This window comes from Macaca fascicularis, chromosome 1 (genome assembly GCF_037993035.2).
Source record: "Macaca fascicularis isolate 582-1 chromosome 1, T2T-MFA8v1.1".
Lineage (NCBI taxonomy): Eukaryota > Metazoa > Chordata > Mammalia > Primates > Cercopithecidae > Macaca > Macaca fascicularis.
Window position 1 is genome coordinate 114288163 of NC_088375.1, and position 26123 is coordinate 114314285.

Consider the following 26123-nt stretch of genomic DNA (forward strand, 5'->3'; position numbering starts at 1 on the left):
TTCTTCTCTGTCTTCACCTCTCCTCCCAACACTTCACCCAAGTAACACTCACGCTTCCAGGCTCAACCCAAACATCTCTTCTTCCAGAAGGCTCTCCATGAGCCCCTGTCTGCATCTACTGACAGGCACTCACAGCACTCTGAATGCCTCCTTTAGAGAATAGTTGTCCAATATTCGTCTTCCCAGCTAGGACGTCAGCACTGAGAAGTCTGCAGCTTTCCCTTGCTTGCCGGCTGATGTCTCCCTAGCAGCAGTGTCTGGCATGTTTCTCAAGTGCAGAGCAGCTGCTGGCCACCATAACGATGGAAAGGAATGAGACTGAAAAAAGGGTGGGAAGTCATGAAAACAAACATAGAATGCTTTACTATTTTGCCCTAGAACCACTCGGGGTGGTGCTATTGGGAAGAGCTAGGCAGTGAGAAAACATAAAGGAGGCAATGGAAAGGAGCTGAGGAAAAAAGACACAAGAAAGGCGTGGAGAAGTCACTTGATGCAAAGCATAGCAGACACAGGTGTTCATCCTGAAGGAGCCGTGGATGCCAAGCCTTCCGAAGACATATGAAAGTTTGCTGAGAATTAGCCATTTCTCTTTCTTTAAAACTTCCTCTTGTTTATGTCTGCCATCTTTTGTCAGAAAGAGATGCAGGGGCCCTGCTCTCTCCAGGAGACGAACCCCTGCAGCAGTCCACGGAATCCAGGGATAAACCTGCCAAGGTAAGAGGGAGGGAGAGTTTCCACCAGGATGACATATTTCTGACTCTGCCCTCTGACAACAAAGGGTGCCGGTGGTGGGACTTTTGGCAGGAAGCACCCACCTTTGGGGGAGTGAGAATCATGCGGGGCGCCGACAGTGACCGAGGCCGATCCTGGAGCCCTGGCCGTCTCCCCTGCACGGCCCTGGGCAGAGGTGCCTGGATGACCTCCTGGGCGCCTCCTCCGAGGTTCGGGCAGGGCCGAGGGAGGATGTGATGCCCGAGCTCCGGCAGGACCCATTTTGTTTATGTTCCCACTCCTTCGCCCTGGGAAGCCCCGAGTTCCCACACTCACTGAGGCAGGAAGGTCACCACGGACACCTCATCTGTCTGGGCCGTTGACTAACTACAGATAAGCAGCAGCTGCCACATCCCTGTTGGGGTTACCTCCCAGTCTGCCCACCCTGGAACCAGGGGAGAAGCCCTCATCCCTGCCTGCTTGCACATGATGCCTCCCCAGCAAGGCCAGCTGCCCCTGAGGCCGGGATGGCAACATGGGGCCCCAGAAAAACATGCTTTTGCAGGAGAAACAAGACATGACCAAGAGATTGAAAGATCTTAGACATCACTACCCAACAGCCCAGCCTTATATTTCCACCTTACTTTTTTTTTTTTTTTTTTTTTTTTTTTGAGATGGAGTTTCACTCTGTCGCCCAGGCTGGAGTGCAGTGGTGCAAACTCTGCTCACTGCAACCTCTGCCTCCTGGGTTCAAGCCATTCTCCTGCCTCAGCCTCCTGAGTAGGGATTACAGGCATGCACCACCACGTCTGGCTAATTTTTTTATTTTTAGTGGAAATAGGGTTTTACCATGTTGGCCTGGCTGATCTGGAACTCCTGACCTCAAGTGATCTGCCTGCCTCGGCTTCACAAAGTGCTGGGATTGCAGGTGTGAGCCACAGCACCCGGCCTACCTTATATTTGCTGAGCACTTTAGAGTTTTACAGCGCTCTACTGCCTGCATCTTTTCACATGACTCTGACCACCACCCGTGAAGATCGCAGAGCAGGTGTTTTTTGTGTCCATTTTGCAGATGAGTAAACAGCCCCAGGATGTTCAAGACGCTTGCCAAATTCACACAGCTAGTTAGTAGTAAAAGTCATGTTCACGGGGGCTTTGCGCTACCCCATGCAAACACCCCAAACCAACTGAACAATCCCAATTTTTATCCCTAAAAGAGGACTCTTTCTCCCAGGTTTAACGTGTTTTCCACCCAAGCCTGCCGTGTTGTGAGAAACACAGCAGTTTTAGAGTTTGAATCTGATTCCTCTTCTTGTTAACCAAATGATTTAGCAGTTGTGTATTTGGGACTCGATTTCCCTGAATATTTGCTTCCACATGTATGAAATGCAGATAATACTGCCTAACGTGAACGGTTGTAAGGTTTAAGAATACCAACAAACATCTATTCCCTGTTATCCATACTCTAAGCTCAGTTCTAAGCACCTTATGTTCATTGAATTCTCACAACATGTCTGTGTGATTTCATGCATGCTATCATTATTTCATTGTACAGTTAAAGAAACAACGGAAGAGAGGTAAAGAAACATACCCCAGGTTATACAGCAAGCAGATGGCAGAACCAGGATTGCAACCCAGGCTACAGAGCGGTGTGCTTAATCTCCATGCTATATTGAGTATGCAAATTATGTTTACTGTCCACAATCGGCACTCAATCCGTAGCTATTACTAAGAATTGGGGAAGGGTTGGTATGAATTACAAGCAAAGTGATCGGCTAACTTAATTAGATAAGTCAAAAGTCCTGTCTACTCAAAAATATTTTCTATGTAGTATGTACTGGTTTCTAATTTCTTCCCACTAGATTCATTGCTGTACAGCACGAAGTCACCCAGGGGACATTTGGCAATGTCTGGAGACATTTTTGGTTGTCACAACTGTGGGGTGCTACTGGCATCTGAGGGGTCAGGCCAGGGATACTGCTAAACTTCCTGCACAGAAAGAGTTCCTCAAAAAAGGATTATCTGGCCCAAAATGTCAATATGTTGAAGTTTAGAAACTACTTTAAAACTGAGTATTTAGAGTTGAGTCAAGATTAGTTAAGTTTTGAAGTGCCCTGATGGATCCAAATTTGACACATATACCAATTTGTTCATTCAAATTGGACACATATACCAGTAAAGTAATGCCCTGTTTAATATCTAGTGATACATTAACATGGTTCCTTATATGCGATCATTTGTCATTACTTATTGTCGCTGCTGCTATTGTTACCAAGCAAAACAGATGTGTGCCCTAGAAATGGTCAGGCTGATTTGGGGCTTGTGGTAGAGTTAGAAAATTGAAGCTGTTTTGCTGTTAAATTATGTTACCAACCTCCAAATTGCTGACATTTCTTCCAACATGTTGAAGTAGGTCATAAATAAACTCACAGCAATGCCATTTCCTTTCAGCATGCAACTCTATGAATCCCTGGTATCTTTCAGTGCAGTCAGCTCTTGTTTTGTGTGTTATGTACACACCAAAGAGATTTTTAAAGTTTAATTTTGTTGGCCCCTTTTGAAAACTCCTATAGCTGCTGACATTTTCAAAATGATAAAAGTTTTATTTTGTCAAACAGAACTTTGACCAACAGAACACCCTTGGTACCCGATGCATGTGTGGCGCATCTGTGATGCCTGGCAGCACACTGAGCTTTCTTACTTTGTTAGAAAATACTGTGTGTCACATCATCAAGACTCACTGATTTTCATATCATCATGCATTAGCTTCAAAGACTGTTTATAATCCTCAAAGGAGTTGTATCTGTCAGTTTTATCTGGGTTGTGATACAGTAATGGATAATCTCCATATCCTAATAACAAAATAGATTTGTATTTGTTGATGTTACATATACACCACAAATTGGCCACTGATCTACTTCATGTCTTTTGCATTCTTAATCTAGACTGAAGGAGCTGGCCCTATTTGGGATATGGTTGCATCATAGCAAGGGAAATGAGAAAGATGAAACCACATGATGGCTCTTATAGTTTCTGCTCAGCATATATCACATATGTTTGCATTCCATTGGCCAATGCAAGTCCGTGGCCAAATTCCTTCCATAGGCCCCATAGGCAGGGGCAGCAAATATTTTAAACAATACGATAATCTGCTATAAGAGTCTGTTTTTGCCATCAAAGTCACTAACTTCCTAAGAGCCAGGGACTTAGCCTTGAATCATTGCTTTTTAAAGATGTTTTTATCAAGAAATGGGGAGCGAATAAAAAGTGAAAAAGTCAAAGAAGTAAAATTGTCAGATTCTAATGGTTAATTTGATAAGGAGTAGAATTGGGTGGCAATGCCAAGGAAAAGACAGAAATGAAAAATAATTTCTAAGATTCCAGGTCGGGTGACTGATAAATGATAGCATCAACAAGCGAGGTACAGAAGAGAGAAGAAAAGAAGGTTTAGAAGGAGACAAAACAAGTTTCATTTTTGACGCAACGAATATAAGATGTCTTTGGAACATCTGTGTAGAAATATACAGTGGACAGCTGGATATACGAGTGTGGCTCCTGAGAGAGTACTAAGCTGGAAACAAAGCTCTGAGTTGCAAGACCATGTAAATAATAATAATCACTATTAGGGTTGCATTTATTGAGTATTTACTATGTGTCAGGCACTGTGCTAAGAATGTTCATGCAATTTGCATATGTTTTATTATTTAATTTTCATGTAACCATATAAGCTGGGTATATATATATATATATATATATAGTAGATGTTATTTATACTCATTTGGCTGATGAGTTTAAAAGAGGGAAGCTTAGGGCCAGGCATGGTGGCTCACATCTGTAATCCCAGCACTTTGGGAGGCCGAGGCGGGCGGATCACAAGGTCAGGAGATGGAGACCATCCTGGCTAACACAGTGAAACCCCGTCTCTACTAAAAATACAAAAAATTAGCCAGGCGTGGTGGCGGGCGCCAGTAGTCCCAGCTACTTGGGAGGCTGAGGCAGGAGAATGGTGTGAACCTAGAAGGCAGGGCTTGCAGTGAGCCAAGACTGTGCCACGGCACTCCAGCCTGGGCGACAGAGCGAGATTCCGTCTCAAAAAAAAGGAGGGAAGCTTAAAAGATGATATAATTTGGCCTAGGTCTCACAGCTAGGAAGTTGCAAAAAAGATGCAAGTGTTTAATCTGTGCAATGGACATTTTAGCTGGTTGTAGTCTCAGTTAGACCCATGATGGCAAATGAGAACATCCAGGAACCAAAGATAGAAAGAAAAGAGAAGAGCAGTGGGCCAAGGGCAGGACCCTAAGGAATATGAACACTTAAGGAGCAGGAAGAAGAAGAGTCCTTGAAGAAGACAGAGAAGGAGCAGCTAGGGGGAGACCTGAAGAGCACAGTCTCAGAAGCCAAGTGTGCAGAGTGACAACGAAAGGGAGGGTCTAACAGAGTCAGGGATGACAGGGTAGTTGAAGAGCAGACCTCAGAAATGTTCCTTGGTGGTGAGAGTTAGGTCTGCTCCCTGAAAGCATCTCTAACCTCAGGGAAGCATCTGTAACCAGCCTATTCCCCACCCACAACCCAGGAATAATAATAATAAAAAAAACACGGTGGCTAGTCACACACTGACTTCGGACACATCAACCTGTTGCTGGTTCACTCTCTGAACATTGTTTCTCAAGACTGCCTTGACTTTTTTACCTGCCTGGGTAGATCTTTGTTTCTGAGTCTTAGTGACCTGGCTTTCAGACTCTACCTATGTACACTTCTCTGAGGTTCTGGACTGTTCTCTCAGCTTAGGAAATCCAGCCTTACACCACATCCTTACTCTTGGTTACTACCCACTCCCACCTACAGTCAGTGAGGTTGGGCACTGGCCCTCAATCCACAGGACTGTATCTCCAGCTGATTCTCTGAAACTCAGCCTCCATAAGGGAAATGAGTTGTGGTCTCAGCTGGAGGCTGCTGTATCTGTTCTGTAGATGTAGCAAATGTCTGACAACAGGGCTGCTGCCTTTGAGATCACAGGTTGCTGGTCAGACTTGCCAAGTCTTGCACTGCCTGTTACCAGAGCAAGCTCTCTGTCTTCAGGTGAGCCTTCTCAGTTGCCATGTTATTTTTTGTCCCAGCTCCAGTAGTTTATGGAGATACAAGGCTTATATCTGGGGGCAAGAGGATACTTATGTAAATGGGACTTCTCATGTCTTCTGGACAGTGGCCTGGCTATAGTCTGGAAGGCCACACTGTGTGGGCACCACTGGGACTTTCTCACAGCTCTGACTGATCAGCAAGAGTCCTTGAAATCTGTAGAGTAGCCAACTACAGCATTAGAGTGGGTAAGTATCCAGACCTGCCTCACTCTCAGAGAGCTGAACCGAATGAGCCAGTATCATGGAGAAGAGCAAAAAGCATCCCCTCGAAAGTCCTGCAAGGAGAGTCACCTCTGATGTGAGGGCACCAGAATCCTGTAGCGATTCTATTATTTTTGTTTAGTTGGAGGTTGCACCATCCATCAGCCTTCCCTGACTATACCCCTCAGTGAGGGTTACCAGACTTAGAAGGTGAAAATACAGGATACCCAGTTAAACTTGAACTTCAGATAACAAATACATATTTGGTATAAGTATATGCTACACAATATTTGGGATATATTTATATCAAGACATTATTCATCATTTATTGGAAATTCAAATTTAACTGGTGTTCTGAATTTTATCTGGCATCCCTGTGGCCACCACAGCACCCATAACTTAAGACTTGGTAGGAATTCATAGGCCTTGAAATCCACTGGGGCCCTATCTCTCCCAATAAGGCAGTGGAGCACTTTGTGAGGAAGAAAAGCAGATGACTGGGCCTCTGCTAAGATTACTGGGATCCTAATACTGTCTGCTTCCCTCATTCTCCTGGGCCAGCTCAGAAGGACCATAAAATTAGATCTTCTGAGTGCCTAGAACCTTGTCTGCCTTCCATTGTTGCATTTGGATGACAAAGAGTTTACAGAGAACACAATGCCTCTTGACCTCTGGCAGCAGCATGAGGGCTTCCACTTTCATGGTCTGTCAAAGCACTGCTTTCCAACCGCAGCCCTCAGCTATGCCTCAGTTTGGGCCTATCAGGTCTACATCCACATATCCACCACCCCTAGACAGGTGACAAAAGTAGTGCTTAAGAAACACATGTGCTTTTTTGCCTCCCTGACACAACTGACTGCTCTGGCTAATATCACTGCTATACACTTTGCTTTCACGAATTATTATTTCCTGCCCTCCAGAACTGCTTTTTTGCATACAACAGTTTGAAAGTCCTGCAGGACTTTCTAGGGGATGCTTTTTGCTCTTCTTGGAAAACATCCTAATATACCCTGAAACATCCACATACAACCTGACCAGCTATGCGTCACATGATACTCTAGTCCCAGCAGTTCTGAGTTACCTGAAACATTAGCACCTTCAAAATAGCACAGAAATGTGTGACATTTCTGAACCAAGTTCAGTGTAGCCAGTTATCTGTGATTCTGGAGTGAGAGACACCCTTGTCACTGAGGTTACCTAGACATTTCAAGAGATGTCTAACACCATTTTGTCTTTTTCTGTGCAACTGCACTAGTAATGACCTCCTAAAATAGAGAAGGAAGTTTGCCTGATGTGCTGAGGTTGACACTATGTTTGGCAAGTCAAGACTCGCTGCACCTCTGCTCCAGGACAACACGAGCAAGCACTGACGATGTGCCAGGCCCCGTTGAAAGGGCTTGCCTGTATTAACTAATTTAATACTCATGATGACCCTATGAGGTATATGCTATTATTATGATTGCTGTTTTGCAGATGAGGAAACGGAAACATGGAGTGATAAAGTAGCTCCTATAAAGCCATACAGGTAAAAAAGTTACTAAGAAATAAAAATGAATGCAAGCAACTCAGCGGCACAGTGTGTCCTCTGCTCCTGCATGCCAGCTCTACACAGCTGCAACCTAGCTTGGTTCAGCATCACACTGTTGAGACTGGTGCTGCCAATACTGTGGAGTGGGCAACCCTGACCCAGAGAAGCTTTATGCCACACTTCATTATCCCTGCTTGGAAAGGGGAAAGGACTGAGGTCAAGCATATTTTCAAGCCCTAGAGAGTCCAATGTACGATAGGGACTTCAGTCTGCCATAGCCTGAAAGCTCAGCTCATGCTATGCAGGGCAGCTCACCTTATCTGTGCTTGGGTGCTCCATCAGCTGTGTGCCCAGCACTCAGAATCACAGACCAGAGAGATGCTCTATCTTGAAAGCCTGAGTACAAGGGGTAACAGAGAGACTCGCTCTGGAAGACCATGGCTTGAGTATTTCACAATTATTCTGCTCAAATGATGTATTTCAGACATTTATGCATGGTCTTAATCCTGACACAAGGCCTCTTGGGGGCAATTTGGATTGATGTTAAATGCCTCGAAGGTCTTTATAGGAGTAAGGTAGTACTCATCCCTGCTGGCAAGGCCAGAATGCAGCCTCAGTGCAGCCACTAGCCCTCCCTGAGGTGACATGGTCTGGTACACTACCACAAAAGCACCTGGACCCAAAGCAAAGATAACTCAGGATTCCTCAAGAGCAGCAGTGACTCTTTCTGATCCACACTCACATCTGAAACTCTAGTTTTGGGACTTCTATTTGTTGTCTGCCAATGCTTCCTGGATTGATTGATTGATTGATTGTTTTAGAGATAGGGTCTTGCTATGTTGCCCAGGCTGAACTCAAACTCATGGACTCAGGTGATCCTCCCACCTCAGCCTCCCAAGTCACTGAGAGGTCTGCCTACCCCTCTTGACCTCTTCCCTGACTCTGCCCTCTTCCCTCCCTGTGTTGCTCCTCCACTCACGCCAGTCATTTATACCCTGATGGGTAAAAGAGGGCTTCTACTTTCATGATCTCTTAAAGCACTGCTGTCCAAACACAGCCCTCAGCTATGCCTCAGTTTGGGCCTATCAGGTCTACATCCACATATCCACCACCCCTAGACAGGTGACAAAAGTAGTGCTTAAGAAACACATGTGCTTTTTTGCCTCCCTCACACAACTGACTGCTCTGGCTAATATCACTGCTGCACACTTTGCTTTCACGAATTATTATTTCCTGCCCTCCAGAACTGCTTTTTTGCATACAACAGTTTTTATCCTTACTGGTTTTTTTTACACCTCTTCTTGGTATTATTATTATTATTATTATTATTTTATTTATTTTTGAGATAGAGTCTTGCACTTTGGCCCGGGCTGGAGTGCAGTGGCGTGATCTTGGCTCACTGCAAGCTCCGCCTCCCGGGTTCACGCCATTCTCCTGCCTCAGCCTCCTGAGTAGCTGGGACTACAGGCGCCTGCCACCACGCCTGGCTAATTTTTTGTATTTTTAGTAGAGACGGAGTTTCACTGTGCTAGCCAGGATGGTCTTGATCTCCTGACCTCGTGATCCACCTGCCTCGGCCTCCCAAAGTGTTGGGATTACAGGCGTGAGCCACCACGCCCGGCCCTCTTCTTGGTATTATTGATACTCCTTCAGTTAGACAGTATCCGGGAAGGAATGTACCAACTAGAAGGAGCTTGAATGAGCCTACCATGTTATGGCTGGCAGCAGCCTTCAGAGAGGTTTGAGTATAGGATGCCATCTAATTCCCCCCAGCCCATTCATTCTACCCAGCTAATGGGAAAACAAGAGGATTGCTGATAACAATATCATCAGCAAAAATAGTTACCATTTATCAAGCATTTACTATGGGCCAAGTACTACGCTAAATGCTCTGCATGTATTTTCTCACTTAATTCTCAAAAAATGCATTGAGGAGAATGCCATTTTATCTCTAGTTCACAGCCTAGAAAACTGACCTGCCAAAAAAGTCACACAATGAATAAGTAATAGAGCCAAAATCTGAACCCAAGTTAATCTAAAGCCTGGGCATTCAGCCACTTTGCTGCCATTATCATACATCATCTGACTTCCTTCATGCCCCATCTCCCAACTTCTGTTTTTTTTTTTTTTTCCTCTTTTCCTGATTCTCCAGTTACCCACCCTAGCAGTGCAGGGTGATATATATGAACTGCATGCCAAAGCGGGTGTAGACTCATAATGACACCATAATGACACCAGCTGGACCATGGGAAATGGTGAAGGCAAGAGCAGTTATTTTAACTTGGCCTTTTGAAACAGAGACCCTGCTGCACGTTATGAGGGGTTTAAGTGTGTTCCTGTTTCATTCACCCATAGATTCCAAACACCTAGAATTGTGCCTAGCTCATAGTAGGAGCCCAAGAAATACCAGCATGGAAACCCAGAAAACTGGGGTAGATCCGATGAAGAGCACAGGAATCTTAGTAAACCTGGGTGGTCTGAAACTGGCTTTTAGTTGAGCCAGTTGATAGGATCTTAATGACAATGGTGCACCACTTCTCATTTCTTACGACTCTGCAGGTTTGCTTCTTGCTGTCTTATTCCAACTAACAAATTCTGTTTACTTTTCATGTATTTTCTCTACCTCAGAATTGCTGCTTATTCATAAATTCTGCCTTCTTATCACATTGTTCTGCTTCCTCATAGTTTTGGTTTGCTATAATCCTCCATGACCCCGCTCCATTGTATGCCATCCTTTCAGCTTCAACTCCCATGGCTAACTGCTTCTTTCTATCCATGTTTCCCAATTCAAATCCCAGAAGCAGAGAATCTGATTGAGGAAACTTATCTTTTCCATTCAAGCCCTGGTTTTTGGAAAGGCAGCCCCTAATGTCAAGAACCAATCACTGGTCCAATCAGGAGCCATCCCTGGGTAAAGAACAACCTACCTCTGCTTTTCAAAGCAGGGGGCTGTGGGTGGGGCACTTTCATCTCAAAGAGGAAGTTGGGTGTGGCAGGCACTGTGTTGACATATCCAGTACAGGAGTGCCCTGGGAGCCCATCTCTCATTTCTGAAAGAGATAACATTGTAGGTCTGTACATTTCATCACATATTCCCAGGAAAGCCCAGCCAAGTGCAGCTGTTAGTTGCTGAATTTGGAATTCCTCTTGGCCTTCCAACTCCTTGCACTCTTCCTTCTGGGACTACTTTGGTTTTTCGGTTTATTACGTGTTTGGAATTGGCTTGTTCTGGACTCTCTCTTCTGCTCAGGTGAACAGACTTCTAACTGGAATGCCTGGCTCTTGGAGAAGGTGAGTGTTTGGATCCAACTTTGGTTCTGCGCCATTCTTTCAACTTGGATGACATTGCCTCACCTCTTGTATCCTTGTCCTCTCCCTTCTACTCGATCCACTCTATTCTGGGTTATTATTTACCTGAGGGTGCCTTCCCTTCCCGGACCCACCAACATACTCCCGAGGGAAGAACATTCAGAAGCAGCTGGTGGCTTCAGGGAGAGCAATTTTTAGAGGAATGATCGGGGCAGAAGCTAGATAGAAGCAAGTTGAGGAAGTGGAAATAGTGAGTGCAAGACACTTTTCTGAGAAGTTTAGATGAAAAGGAGGGGAAGAAAACAGCTATGTGTCAAGAGTTTGGTGTGTGTGTGTGTGTGTGTATGTGTGTGTTTTGAAAGAATTTGCTTCTTATTATATAACACATGATTTTGTGAAACATTTTGAGAAAACAAAAATTGTAAACAGTATGTTTACAATTGCCCATTAAACTACTACCTAAATAATTACAATAGTTACCACTTTTTGAATACCTACTAAACAGAAGAAGTATGCCAGGAACTTCATGAATTATTTTTCTATTTCTTGTGCAATGCAATGTCCCAGCTGGGTCAGAATTCAGACAGATATGGTTGTGATGCAGAATAAGACAATGTCTCTTCCCTTTAAGCAATGATTGGCATCCATTGATTTATAAGGGGCCTGAGAAGTTTGCTGGGGGCAAAATGGAAATATTTGCCTCAGTAGGGTTTTCAGCATTCATGGGCATATCTGGAGAGAGTTCCAGAGGTAGGCAGTGCTGGCAGGAATGGTGGGGCCCCTGAAGAGAGCACAGTTGGTTGAGGAAGGAGTTTGTAATGGTGAGACTGGGCTTTAGACCTGGAAGGTCACGGTAAGTCTGGCTGTCACAGGGAAGGGCCTAACCCAGCTTCCTTGCATGTGTCTTCCCAAAAGAAAACAAAGAAGGGCCTCTGAGTCATGGAGCCATGAAACTCTTTGATGCTCTAGGTCCTATCACCCAGTAAATGGTAACTCAGTGTAATATTAAGGAAGAGAGATTTCTTTTCCCACTTTGAAAGAGGATGCTGACAGACATCACAGGGGCTATCACAGCCCTCAATTTCCCATAAAACCAGCACCACAGTGCCAGCTGTGATTGCAGAGAAAGGTTTTTATCCAAGTTGCATTAAGGAAATAGTAGTTGATTTCAGTTAATTCAGTAATAACACTTTATCTTGAGCATTAATGCTGAAAAAGTCAATTCTCTTACTTCCTGTTTTTCAAAAGCATTATTGGCTAGGGTAGCTGTGCAGGGCTCCACACTGACACAGTTTGTGGACTTCTAGCCCACAGTGGCACTGTCAGTGCCAGCATCTTGGTGTCTGGCTAAGCTAACTATAACAATACACATGATGACGGCACTGGCTTAAGAACACAGGTAAGGTCTGTCCACTGATGACACCCAAATGTCTCTGTACAAAAACACCTACTCAATGAGGCCCTCCCTGACAACCCTATAAAAAAACTGAACAACCCCTGTGCCTCCTCACCCTCTGCCTACCTCAACTTTCTTTCCATGGCACTTATCATCATCTCGTGTTTTGTAATTTTGGTTTCTGTTTCTTCTTTTTTTTTTTTTTTTTTTTTTTTTTTTTTTTTTTTTTTTTTTTGGGACGGAGTCTCACGCTGTTGCCCAGGCTGGAGTGCAGTGGCGCGATCTCGGCTCACTGCAAGCTCCGCCTCCTGGGTTCACGCCATTCTCCTGCCTCAGCCTCCTGAGTAGCTAGGACTACAGGCGCCCGCCACCGCGCCCGGCTAATTTTTTGTATTTTTTTTAGTAGAGACGGGGTTTCACTGTGGTCTCGATCTCCTGACCTTGTGATCCGCCCGCCTCGGCCTCCCAAAGTGCTGGGATTACAGGCTTGAGCCACCGCGCCCGGCCTGTTTCTTCTTTTTTAATCATCGTTTTTCCTATCCTAGAACGCAAATGCCAAGAAAGCAGTGTCCAGGCCTGTCTGTTTATCGTTGTGCCCCCAGAGCCCACATCACTGACTCACACAGAGTGCTCAGTATTTATTGAGTTAATCCATTTCATGAGTTTCTCATAAATATTTGGGGAAGGATGAGAACTGTTAAGATTTTTAATTAACATGATCACATTTGGATGTATAGCCCAGGAGAACCAAAGATATTTGCTTACATTTATACCACCCTTACAAGGTCCATACTCTAATATGACCATTTTACAGATGAGGAAACCGAGGATTAGAGTGAAAGCAACCTGCCTCAGCTCCCGTAGATAATAAGGACCAGAGCCAATATAAACCGGTGTAGTAAGTAAGAAGACCAAGTAGGCGGCATTGCTATAGGTAAAGCAAGATCTAAGGAAAGCCTTAGTTGATATGGCAGAAATAGGAACAGAGAGAAAGGGATAGAAAACAAAGAAATTGTGAAGGCTGATTAGAAATATGGAAGGCAGAATTCAATGTACTATTAGAAGCAGCCCATGAAAATAAAATGAAAGAAGGATTTTTTTCTAAGAGGAGGGTGGCTTCAATTTCTTTCAGGAAAGATTGGCTAACTGAAAACTAAGAAAGAAACAGACCAAGTCCTTGTAGCTTCTAACACATCTATGATAAAATTATGTTAATTGGATTTCATACTTGGATTATAACTGTGCAACACATGAGAGTAAAATGCCTTATGACAAAAAGAGTAAAACTTGAGTCATAATATGGAGACGATACTATTCTGGCAATAGTATTCAAAGAACAGACCAGGGAGCAGTGCACAGCTTTGGGAAGCAGGGATTGCCAATATTAGGACTCAGAGTTGTTAGTGATGCGGTTCCTAGGCAACATAAGAGACCCTTGAAAAAGACCTTGGCTTAGGGAAAAAGAATTATAGGGGCCAAGCGCAGTGGCTCATGCCTGTAATTCCAATGCCTTAGGAGGCCAACGTGGGTGGATCACCTAAGGTCGGCAGTTCAAGACCAGCCTGACCAATGTGATGAAACCCCGTCTCTGTAAATAATACAAAATTGTATCTATAAAAAATACAAACATTAGCCGGGTGTGGTGGCATGTGCCTGTAGTCCCAGCTACTTGGGAGGCTGAGCCAGGAGAATCACTTGAACCTGGGAGGCAGAGGTTGCAGTGAGCTGAGATTCGATGCCACTTCACTCCAGCCTGGGGTGACAGAGTGAGACTCCATCTCAAAAAAAAAAAAAAAAAAAGAATTATAGGACCTAAGTAAGAAGGTCTGGCTCCCTTGGCATTTCTCACCCCCGGCCCATTAACTGGTGTTGCAGACTCCACTGTAGTACTCCGAGGGGTTTTAGAGGGAGAACCAGGGCAGATGACTCTCCAGATCAGAAGGGCCAGGGAGGATAGTCAGCCACACATGTGAGGGGCAGATAGGGAAACAGAAGATTAATGCATATGGGAAGACTCAGGAGGCTAAATCCATCCCAGGTCACTCTGGATACTGGCTATGATGAGGCAGGCGGTGGGGGGTCAGCCTGGTGACAGCATATTTGTTAATTCAATCAATATTTACTGAATGCTTTTCATATTCTAGGCACTGTGCCAGACATTGGGCTAGGTGCTGGGAATTGAAATAATAAACTATTTCCTGATTTCTCTTCTCTCTTCTGGAGAAAGAATTGGATTGGAACAAAGTATGGTTCTCACTGGCACGGGGATTGGGCAAGGCCATCTGCAAGAGGCAGACATCAGCTTGGGCAATGAGGTCAGGTTGGGGACAGCAGGCCCTGGCTGATACAATACTTATAATTTACCTGAAATCTGTGTTTATTTTCTATCTTGAACCTGGTGGTGTTTATATTTGATAAGCAAATTAATTATTTTATGTTTTAAGTAATTCCTGGATACACAGTTAGGACATTTTGCAGGGGAGGGCTTTTGATTTTCAATCCTAAAAGCATTAGTGTGTCTGTATTGCTGGGCTTGACAATCACCTAAAATAAGTGTATTTCAAATCACTCCATAGGAGTGGCTGCAAATAGGGGAAAGGACATGATCTGTTACTACTTCGGATTACTACTTTACACTGGCAAACCATAAATCACAGTGGGGAAGCCACAGTGGAGTATAAGGATCTTAAATCATGGCAAGAGTGATTTAAGGTCAGTCAGTGCAGCAGCTAATCTGGAGAGATGATCCCACTCATAACCCTTTAAGACATGACACTTGGTAAACCACCTAACTCATAAGGGCGTCCTGGCAGTGAACCTCCACACCTCCTGGTTGGGGTGTGTGCTCCATCTCACCCAGCTTAAGTAGGCCTGAAAGACCACCCTGTTCTCTCAGGCAAGAGTATTCCTCTTCATTACTAGAAGGGTATTAAAGACAAAGCTGGTCTAATCAGTAACCCCAGGCCCTTGTCTTACTGAGAAGAATAAAAATGAACATGCAATTATTTGCCATTGTGGAATGTGTTTTCCCTAGTAACAATGCTGTATGTAATACTAAGATTTCTATAGCCTATTTAATCTAGAATATATACATACATGCACATGCAAACACATACACACACACACATATATAGTTATATATAGCATATAACTATATAGTTATGTATAGTTGCCTCTTGTATGGTATCCAGTCAAGTGTCTTTACTATAACTGGAAGTCAAAATTATATTAATTGAAAAAAATGTTACACCAGTAGAAAAGGTGGAGGGGGGAACAGGAGAATGAAAAAGAGGAGGAGCAAAAATGAAAATTCACTTTTAAACAAATGTAATTTTGGCTATATGGTTACAAGTATAGGTTCTGGCTGAAAATATTTCAATGTCTGCTTTAATGTAAATTATAAGTATTCCAGAAGACAGATAATTTTATTTTATTTTATTTTATTTTTTTAAGGGGGGGGGGTCTCATTCTGGCCCCCAGGCTGGAGTGCAGTGGTGCAATCTTGGCTCACTGCAATCTCTGCCTCCTGGGTTCAAGCAATTCTCCTGTCTCAGCCTCCCGAGTAGCTGAGACTACAGGTGCCCACCACCATGCCCAGCTAATTTTTGTATTTTTACTAGAGATGGGGTTTCACCATATTGGTCAGGCTGGTCTCGAACTCCTGACCTAAGGTGATCCACCTGCCTCAGCCTCCCAAAGTGCTGGGATTATAGGCGTGAGCCACCGTGCCTGGCTGACAAGGTAATTTTAGGAGCCACTTTAAAAAGTTTCCAGAACTGTAGTTTGTATTATTTCAGTCTCAGTCCCATACACCATGAAAAATTTAGGGCATTTCATTGCTACAAAGAATTTTAAAGCAGAATCAATCCATGTAATTAAATCTTAACATTTATTAAGTGCTTACTGTATGCCAGGTACTTTTACTTTTCTAATCATTGTACAGGTATTAATTCATCCAAATCTTACAAAACTCTATGAATTATTGTTTCCATTTTACAGATGAGGAAATTGAGGCACATATATTGCCCAAGATCTCACAGCTAGTAAATGACAGTAAGATTCACACTCAGACCATCTGACTCTGGAGGCCTCACTTGTCATTTATGTTAATCTTTCTTAACATGTTTCATGCTAACTACAGACTTAGTTATCTCCATATGCATCTTCCAAGTAAATGGTTTATCATGACAACATTTAGACCTGTTTACATGTTTGGCACTCATTTATTGAATGATTACCTACTACACACTGAAATTTGTTAAGTTTGTTTCTAAAAGTGACAAGCTTAGTTTTAAAAACAATTCATCTTCTTCTGCTCTCTTTTTCACAAGAGGTAGTTGTTTGGATAATAGCCTTTTGAGAACCAAAATAAGTGAAGTAGAGCTACTTCTGTGAGAATAAATGGTGGAGGGCCATTCACTCAAGAACTTGTTTTTAACAGGTATCAGTTGTCAGTATGCAAAAGCAACAAGGTATACCAATGTAATTAATGTTCAATAAAAGCATAAAATTTATTTATATACATTAAAATCTTCCTACGTAACAAAAGGCATGTTTTATTTTTATCTGCCACTTTTCTTAAGTCAGTACACAATTCCCTCTTCTTTCTCCCAGGCTTGATATGAGGTTAGCTTTTCACAATTGATACTTTGCGGGGGCGGCGAGGAGGGGAACAGGCAAAATAAGTGAATGGGAAAGCACTCAGACTTATTATTTATTAATTTGTGATATTTTAGCCTTTCAGTGACTTTTTTCATGCTATTTTCTCCAACTTCTGTGGGATGGGGAAAAATTGTTTGGAGTGACAACATTTCTCTTTTCCATTATTATTTCTTGCATGATATTTACAAACAATTTTTTTGGCATCATCTCTCTTTGAAGATAAAGAAAGCAACAGTAAATATCAGCCTGCATATTGGGAATTCTTCTAGAGAATATTATTTAGACTTCATGAAACAAAAGAGGAGCTAAAATTATGCTTTTTGTAAATCTCAGATAGTGTGTTTGGCTTAAAATTTGCTATCCCAGCACTTTGGGAGGCCAAGGTGGGCAGATCACGAGGTCAGGAGATCGAGCCCATCCTGGCCAACCCGGTGAAACCCCGTCTCTATGAAATATACAAAAAAAAAAAATGAGCTGGGCATGGTGGCGGGCGCCTGTAGTCCCAGCTACTTGGGAGGTTGAGGCAGGAGAATCACTTGAACCCAGGAGGCAGAGGTTGCAGTGACCCCAGATCCGGGCACTGCACTCCAGTCTGGCGACAGAGCAAGACTCCGTCTCTAAAAAAAAAAAAAACAACAACTTTCTATTGTGTTAAAGTTAACTAGCAAGGAGACTCTTGATTCCTAAGAAATATTAATCTTATATCCCCAAATATATTTCATGTGTAGTTCAACACATGAAAATTAGATGCTCTGAATACGTTTGGGGGTTAATGAGTCTATTAGAATACGTGCTTTTTGTATAGCAGCCTCAGAGAGCTTGCCCAGCCAGGCCCAGTTGCTGCTGTTTCTCAAGCACAGGAGGCTGAGAGTGGAGAAAAGTGCTCTGTAAGAAGGCTGAGCCCCTCACTGGAGGTGGAACTACACCCTACACATCTTGTTTAGATGTTTAGATGATATGCTGAGAACCAAATCTACCCTGTCAGCTTACTCTTCAAGAACAAGCCAAGCAACTGAGAACTGAGTCCACGCTCAGCTAAGTCAAAGCCCAGGGGATTACTGGCATCATCACCCACCCCACCTGGAGCATGACAACGTCTGTGAGAGAATAAGAGGTGGGTGGGGTCACCACTATCTTTCTCTTTCTGTTCTCCAAATTATAATAATAAACAGTCTCTTTTCCTCCTCTAAACATTTTAGAGGAGGTTAAATTCAGTTGAAATATCTTGAAATTACTGTGGCTGGTTTACAAGTCACTCTGGAAAGTTATGCCCTGGTATAAATTTAGCAGCTATGTTTTACTGTAAAAAGAAACCCAGGGACATAGCTTATTAAGAAAATGTGGTCAAAGTGAGAATTTTCTTTGGTTTTATGAATATAGATATTATATTACAAAATTAGATTGATATCATTGAGCTTGATACTAGACAGTAAATAGTATTTCTTAGGAAAAGGTTAATACATCATTAAATTTTCAAAGTTGAACACAAAATCTCTAACAAATTAAATTTAAATATTTCCATTTCAATATCAATGCAGACAGTTCATGGTAATGAAGTACATTGAGAAAACTTGTTCTTTAAGAAAACAAACTTCTGGGTAAAAGATAGTAATATTATATCAGCAAAAAGAGATTTTCATCAAGAAAGTTGAGGGCTATAGCATCATCAAGATAAAGATCGAATAGCATGGAGGCTAAAATAAACCTGTGTTTTTTTGTGGAGGTGGTCAATAGATATTGGCTCTGTTGCTGGAGATCTTGAATTTTAAATTCTGGTGATCAGGCCAGCTGATGAAGCAGAAATGTCACAGCATATTTTACTAAGTCGAAGATAGGCAAAAGTTATGAAAGGGACATGGAGAACCTGGTAGAGCTCTGTGTACTGTGCTGAATTAATAAATAGAGAACTAACTTAAGGTGGACAAAACTGCTGGGTATCTCTCAGGCTTCCAATGTTTTCAAAATGTATTTGAAAACTTAAAGGCTTATAATAAGAAGAAGACTAGTCCAAGTTCTGTTTACTTCCTTTAAAAAGGAGTCAACGTTTGAGGAGACAATTCTGTACTCCCACAACAGGAGAAATGCATCCTTTTACCGTGTGAATAATTGAACCAGAGTCATTGCCCACTCTTCAGGAAATGGCTCATGTAACCTTTTGGCCGACCTGTGCTTCCCAGTGCACTTACCTCTTGACATCCACCTCTGTAAACTTTTATTTGCATTACCAAATATTGACTGCAAACAAAAAAAAAAAAAAGAAAGAAAGAAAAAGGAACCTCCCTTATACAATTACAGAACGTTAGAGCAAAAGAGAACTGAAAGATGATCTCGTGTAGGCCACCATTTTATAGATGAAGAAACAAAAGCACAGAGTGACTTGCCAATGCTTCACCAAGCTGGCACAGCCTGGCCTAGAGCTACATTCCCCTGTGTTCCAGCACCAACATCATGGATCCTCTCTCTCTCTCTCTCTTTTGAGACAGAGTCTCACTCTGTTGCCCAGGCTGGAGTATAGTGGCGCAATCTTGGCTCACTGCAGTCTCTGCCTCCTGGGTTCAAGCAATTCTCTTGCCTCAGCTTCCTCAGTGGCTGGGACTACAGGAATACTGCCACCACGGCCAGCTAATTTTTTTGTATTTTTAGTAGAGACGGGATTTCATCATGTTGGTCAGGCTGAAGATCCTCTCTCTTATTGTTTGATGAAAAAATGTATTAGGCGCTGGGAGGATAGAAATTAGAGAGCCACAATACTTGACATCAAATCCAGTAAGTACACATGTAGTTACTTACATGTAGACGACCCTTCAATATTTTATTGTACTCTGTACACTGTTGCTAGAATGATCTTTCTGAAAATGCAAATTGTAATGTATCTATCCTTGTGTAAAACCCTGCAGTGGCTCCTTGCTGCCTATAAGGTAAAGCTTTCCCCTTGTTCTCCAGCCTCCTGTCTAACTGGGTCTATGCTCATGCTCAGGATCTAGCCATACAGAACCAATTGCTTTTCCCTAAATATAGCAGGCTCTTTCATCCTGCCAGGTCTTTGCTATGCTGTTCTCTGCCTGGAATGACCTCCTCTCATTACCCTCTAGGAGGGTTTCTCTCTTGTAATAGATTTCCTTAGGTTTCTCTCCTTCCACCTCCAACCCCACAGGGAGAATTAACCACTCCTTTCTTCGTTTATTTGTCCTGCCCATATTTCTCCTACAGCACCTATAGTGCTTTGTAACTATTTTATTTTAATTTAATTTAATTTAATTTAATTTTGTTTTATGACATCTTGCTCTGTCGCCCAGGCTGGAGTGCAGTGGTGTGATCTTGGCTAACTGCAAGCTCCACTTCCCGGGTTCACGCCATTCTCCTGCCTCAGCCTCACAAGTAGCTGGGACTACAGGCGCCCACCACCACGCCCAGCTAATTTTTTTGTATTTTTAGTAGAGAAGGGGTTTCACCATGTTATCCAGGATGGTCTCAATCTCCAACCTCGTGATCCACTCGCCTCGGCCTCCCAAAGTGCTGGGATTACAGGCATGAGCCACCATGCCCAGCCGATTGTTTTAAAATACATAAACGTACTTGCCATTTACACTTATGTCTTTCTCTACTAATTGAAGATAAACCCCTTAAGAGCCATCTTTGTAAGGGCCATCTTTACCTTTGTACCCCTAGAATCTAGCTCAGTGCCTGGCTCAGACGAACTCCTTTGAATGAACCGTCCATAGAGGCCCTTACATCATGCTATGGGAATGCAACAGAAGGAGCAGTGAACTGTGCTTGGAAGAGTTTCCTTGGAAGCTGAAGCATGTATACCAAATAGAGGAACATCAGGGAAGGGCAGGGGTTGGTTCATAGCTGGTCACCAGAATAGAATGCTCAAAGGTACAGGGGCCTGAGAAGTGGTAGAAAGGTTGGCAGGTTTGGGAAATTTGAGGATACCTGAGAGGATGGACTGTGGGATGTGGTGGTTTGCTGTTGTTGTTATTGTTAAACTAGAAGAAGAGGCTACGAGTTAGTCAGGGGCTGTGTGTGAAAAGGCCTGGCAATTCATGCTGAGAAAGGAGTTTTGATTCTATTACAAAGAGTTAGAGAAAGAAGAGTTTTGAAGGTCAGTATTCAAGAGTAAGGATGATTGGATGTGCCTGTCAGAGAGCAAGGACGATGCAGTGACGAGGAGAGGTAGCTCCAGGGAGGAGTGGGACTGCAACTCAGAGTCTGCGTGGGGCGTTGCTGGTCCGAGGGTTCAGAGAACTGAGAATGGTCCAGGTGAAAACTAATAAGGGCCTGAGGCAAGGCAGTGGAGATGGAGAAAATGAGAATGACTGGAGAAATAAACACAGCAGTGGTGGAATGGTGAGTCGCAACCAGTTGAAGGTGGGGGAATGAAGGGAAATGAGGAGTCAAAAATGATCCCAAGTGTTTATCTTGAATGTTTAAGCAGATGGCGTTGTCCTGATATGGAATGCAGAAAAATAACATTGAGTTGAGTTTGTGATGCTTATGAGATACTTAAATGAAAATGTTGAGAAAGCAGTTGAAATTATGTGTCTCACACTCAGGAGAGTTGAGGGCATGAGTCTCTCTAGGTAATAACTGATTCCATAGGAGAGGATGAGAGCATCTGAGAGCATGTGAGGGCGAGAGAAGAAGGTCTAGGATGAGGCCCTTGGTTAAGGAGGAGAGAGAGGAGAATGAGACAACAAAGAAATCCAATGTAGAGTCATGAGAGCCATAGAAAAAGAGTTTATTCACACAGAAGAAAGAGTTTGTAGTGTTAAAAATCAAAGAAAGGATATGGATTGAAAAAAAGGTTCTGAAAGAACTGTAATATAAGGCTGCAGACATAGTCATTGGGGGCTGGAGGCAGTCCAACATAAGCCAGCGCCAGAGTTGAGCCAGTGAATCAGAGACAAAAGGCTCCTTCTCTTTTTTAGTCCCAGCCAGTTCATAAGCCTGAGGTTGAATTGCAACTATGATTTATGCTAAATAGCTTCACCTAATTAGGGCTGGTAAAATTGAAGTGGTTGGAATACCTCTGGCAAGAACTTGAGAAAAATTTGAGAGTCTTTCATATTAATTGTAATCTTCATTTGCATGAAATGGGATGGGTTAAGGAGAAGTAAAAGAAAAACATGAAAAGGAAAGCACAATAAGAAGTATTTATCTCTAAAGGAAAATGATGTACCAAAGAGTAGTCCCAGAGCTCTTCCTTCTCCTGTCTCCACATAGTCTAAGGTCTATTTACAGGAAAAACATAAGCTAGCATGACCAATATAGGTTTCAATGGGCGAGCAAAAAAGAAAAAACAACAAAAAAGGCCTTCATGGCCAAAAAGGAAAAAGCAATTGCAATAAAAGCAAAAATTGACAAATGGGATCTAATTAAACTAATGAGCTTCTGCACAGCAAATGAAACTATCATCAGAGTGAACAGACAATTTACAGAATGAAAGAAAATTTTTGCAATCTATCCATCTGACAAAGGTCTAATATTCAGAGTTTACAAGGAACTTAAACAAATTTACAAGAAAAAACTACCCCATTAAAAGATGGGCAAAGGACATGAACAGACACTTCTCAAAAGAAGTCAAACATGTGACCAAAAACATATGATAAAAAGCTCAACATCACTGATCATTAGAGAAATGCAAATCAAAACCACAATGAGATACCATCTCATGCCAGTCAGTATGGCTATTACTAAAAAGTCAAAAAACAACAGATGCTGGCGAGGTTGTGGAGAAAAAGGAATGCTTTTACACTGTTGGTGGGAGAGTAAATTAGTTCAACCACTGTGGAAGACAGTGTGGCAATTCCTCAAAGAGCTAGAGGCAGAAAAAACATTTGACCCCGTAATCCAACTATTGAGTATATACCCAAAGGAATAGAAATCATTATATTATAAAGATACATGCATGTTTATGTTCATTGCAGCACTATTCACAATAGCAAAGACACGGAATCAACCTAAATTTCCATCAATGACAGACTGGATAAACAAAATGTACATATACACCATGGAATACTACGCAGCCATAAAAAGGAATAAGATCATGTCTTTTGCAGGGACATGGATGGAGTTGGAGGCCATTACTCTCAGCAAACTAACACAGGGACAGAGAACCAAACACTGCATGTTCTCACTTATAAGGGGGAGATGAATGATGAGAACACATGGACACATGGGGGGAACGACACACGATGGGGTCAGTCAGAGGGGGGTGTGAGGGGAGGGAGAGTGTCAGGAAGAATAGCTAATGGATACTGGGCTTAATACGCAGGTGATGGGATGAATCGTACAGCAAATCACCATGGCGCACATTTACCTATGTAACAAACCTCCACATCCTGCACCTACGCCCCTGAACTTAAAAGTTGAAGGAAAAAAAAAAAAAGCAAAAAAAATTAGGCACTTATAAAAAATGTGTTCCAAATCCCTCAAAACTCTTTTAGTAAGGGACTTACTAAGTATGGAGATTTCAAATGTGCTATGTGGATGGTGCTAAAATTGAGAGTAAGCATTTAAATTTTTAGAGCAAATCGAGAATGCTGTTACATACAAGCACACTGTCAGTGGACTCATGTCAATGAGCAGGGTATGGACTGGTTTGGGTGTCGTGGAATTCTCATAGTGAGTCACAGGTGGCATGACCTGTGCACTAGTCATATGCAGGAAGACACTTAGACCACAAGCTTGGAAATTTAAAAAAAAATTAACCACACAGATAGTCTGAAAAGCACTGCTTTAGATCACAACCAGTTTGTAAGTTAAGAGTCCCTACAGCTTGTTTGGTGCAAGGAAGTTGACAGCTTGAGCACACACCAAAAAATTCAGATATAAAGTGAGAGGAAATTTGAAGCCATTGTAGAAGATATGAATTGGAGATGGAACAACCCAAAATTACCTTCTATAAGGATCTTCTACATTAAATGTAAAGTAGCTTATTTTTTAAATTGTTTCATTCATTATGATATGAACAGAGTCTATAACAGAACCTGGAACATGACAGGCACTAAATAAATATTTTATGAATATTGAATTAGTTGTTCTAACGACATGGTGGAGAATAGCTTGAGAAGGGGAAAGGCTAGAATCAGAAAAAGTGGCTAGGAAGACTTTAAAGACTGACTAGACATAGGTTGATGGGCGGATTAGCCTAGTGGATACAGAAATTCAGAAAATACGAATCTGAGAAATATTGGGAGGAACTTCCAGTTTTTCCCATGTCAGTAAGCACATGGCCATTCACCAAAGTCCCAATCAGGAATGTGGAGTCATCCTTGACTCTTCCCTTTCTCCTTGCTCCTCATAGTTGGTCACTTTCTGAATCCTAAATATCACTACCCTGCCTTCTCCTACTACTCACACTGCTTTAGTTCAAGCCCCACCACGTCCCTCCAGAACTTTGTGACAGCTTCCTTCAACAGTCTCCCTGCCCTGGGCTCTTCCCCATTAAGCTTTTCTTCCAAAACTGAAAATTCAGTGTTTTTCCTTTTTTGTGTGAAACCATAAAATGGCTCCTGATTTACCTTCTAAACTTCAGCAATACCTAAGCTTCATGGTAGGGCTGCTCCTTACCAGGCCCTGTGGCAGTTGCCTTGCATGCCAGTGTATTCTTCTGCTCCTTACTTGGTGGTTCTTAAACCCAAGCAACACTAAACTACTTGTAACCCCTGCTCCGAGGGTTTGCCATGTTATTTCATGCCTCTATGCCTTTGCTTGTACTATTCCTTCTGCCTGGAATGCTCTCACCCCCAACACCCTGGTTGCTTTTCCATCTGTATTCATTTCCTGTTGCTGCTGTAACAAACTATCATAAACCTACTCTTTTTGAGGTCAGAAGTCTGAAATGAGGCTATTTCGTGAGGCTAAAATTAAGGCATTGGCAGACCTGCATACCTCCTGGAGCTGGAGGAGAGACTCTGTTCTTTGTCTCTTCCAGCTTCTAGCCACAGTTTTTGGGTTTTCTTGTTTGTTTCTTTTTGGCTTTGGCTGATGGCCCCTCATTGTCACATCTCTTTCTCTGACACTCTCACCTCCTTTTTCTATAAGGACCCCTGTGATTACATCAGGCTCATCTGAATAATCTGATCTTCCCATCTTCCTTAAACTTAGTCATATCTGCAAAGTCCTCATTGACATGAAAGGTAACATTTACAAGTCTGGGATGTGGATATCTTTGGGAAGCCATTACTCTGCTTACCACACCACCCAACCCCAATTAATCTCTTAAAGCTCTGCTATCACTTTTTCTCTGAAACATGTTCTGCTCAGAGCGAATCACTCTCTATTTTGTGTCATATACATACTACCTTCACTGCATGTGTCGGCTTGTATTGCACATAATAAGTTTTAAAACACATCTACCTCTCTATTATATTTTGATTTCTTGAGGGGACAGCTTATTTATCTTTGTATTACCAGCAGTAAGCATGTTACATGGTATATAGTAAGTAGTATGAGCTAAATTTACTGTTTAAAAATGAACGTTAAGCAGTGCAATGATCCATTAGACATGTAGGTTTAAATGGTGACTACAGCTGCGGTACATTCCTAACTTTCCAGGGTCATTGCCTACCACTCCCCCTGCCCCTCTTGCCTACTTCCCCTCCAGTCACATGGCCTTTCTAACCTTCCTTGGTCATGCTGTTCCTGTCCCATCCTCATCTCTCTGACTGTAATGCCCTTCTTCCAACTTTTCTTTTCATAAATCCCTAATTCATTCTCAGAGCACAAATCAAAACTTTTTCCTTCTGCAATGCCTTTTATTTTTCTCAAGACAGAATTAATCACTTCCTGTTTTGAGTTGCTACAGATTTTGTACAGATCTGTATTACATATTTCACCTTGTGTTTTGCTTGGTTATATATAGATATCTGTTCCATCATAAGAATGTGCAAAAGTCGTATCTTGTTTATATCAGTGCTAGGCATATAGCAAGCACTCAACTATGTTTATGACCTTAAAGCGAACATATAAACAGATGAGAATGGAGGGGCAACAGAAAGGAACCAAAAGATTAAAAGAGTGCCTTTGATAAAAGATAAAGAGGAAGGAAGAGACCGAGAAGACCCTCAAAGACAGCATTCAGAAGACTCTAGAGGCAGAGTGTGATGAAGGCTGCAGTTAGAGTGGCTGACCTCTAATTAAAGAGGAGAACGTGAGAGGCAGCACCACATGC

At 42.6% G+C, this 26123-nt stretch overlaps 2 protein-coding genes across 2 annotated transcripts in view; both read left to right on the forward strand.

Moving 5' to 3' along the window:
• LOC102127036 (NBPF family member NBPF4) overlaps window positions 1–26123 on the forward strand; it is a 635890-nt gene that overhangs the window by 351896 nt on the left and 257871 nt on the right.
• The window catches only part of NOTCH2 (notch receptor 2), a 190372-nt gene continuing 174833 nt past the window's right edge, over window positions 10585–26123 (forward strand). Inside the window, exon 1 of the mRNA XM_005542140.4 lies at window positions 10585–10869. The gene's annotated coding sequence lies outside the window, so the exon portion shown is untranslated. The remainder of the gene's footprint in view (window positions 10870–26123) is intronic.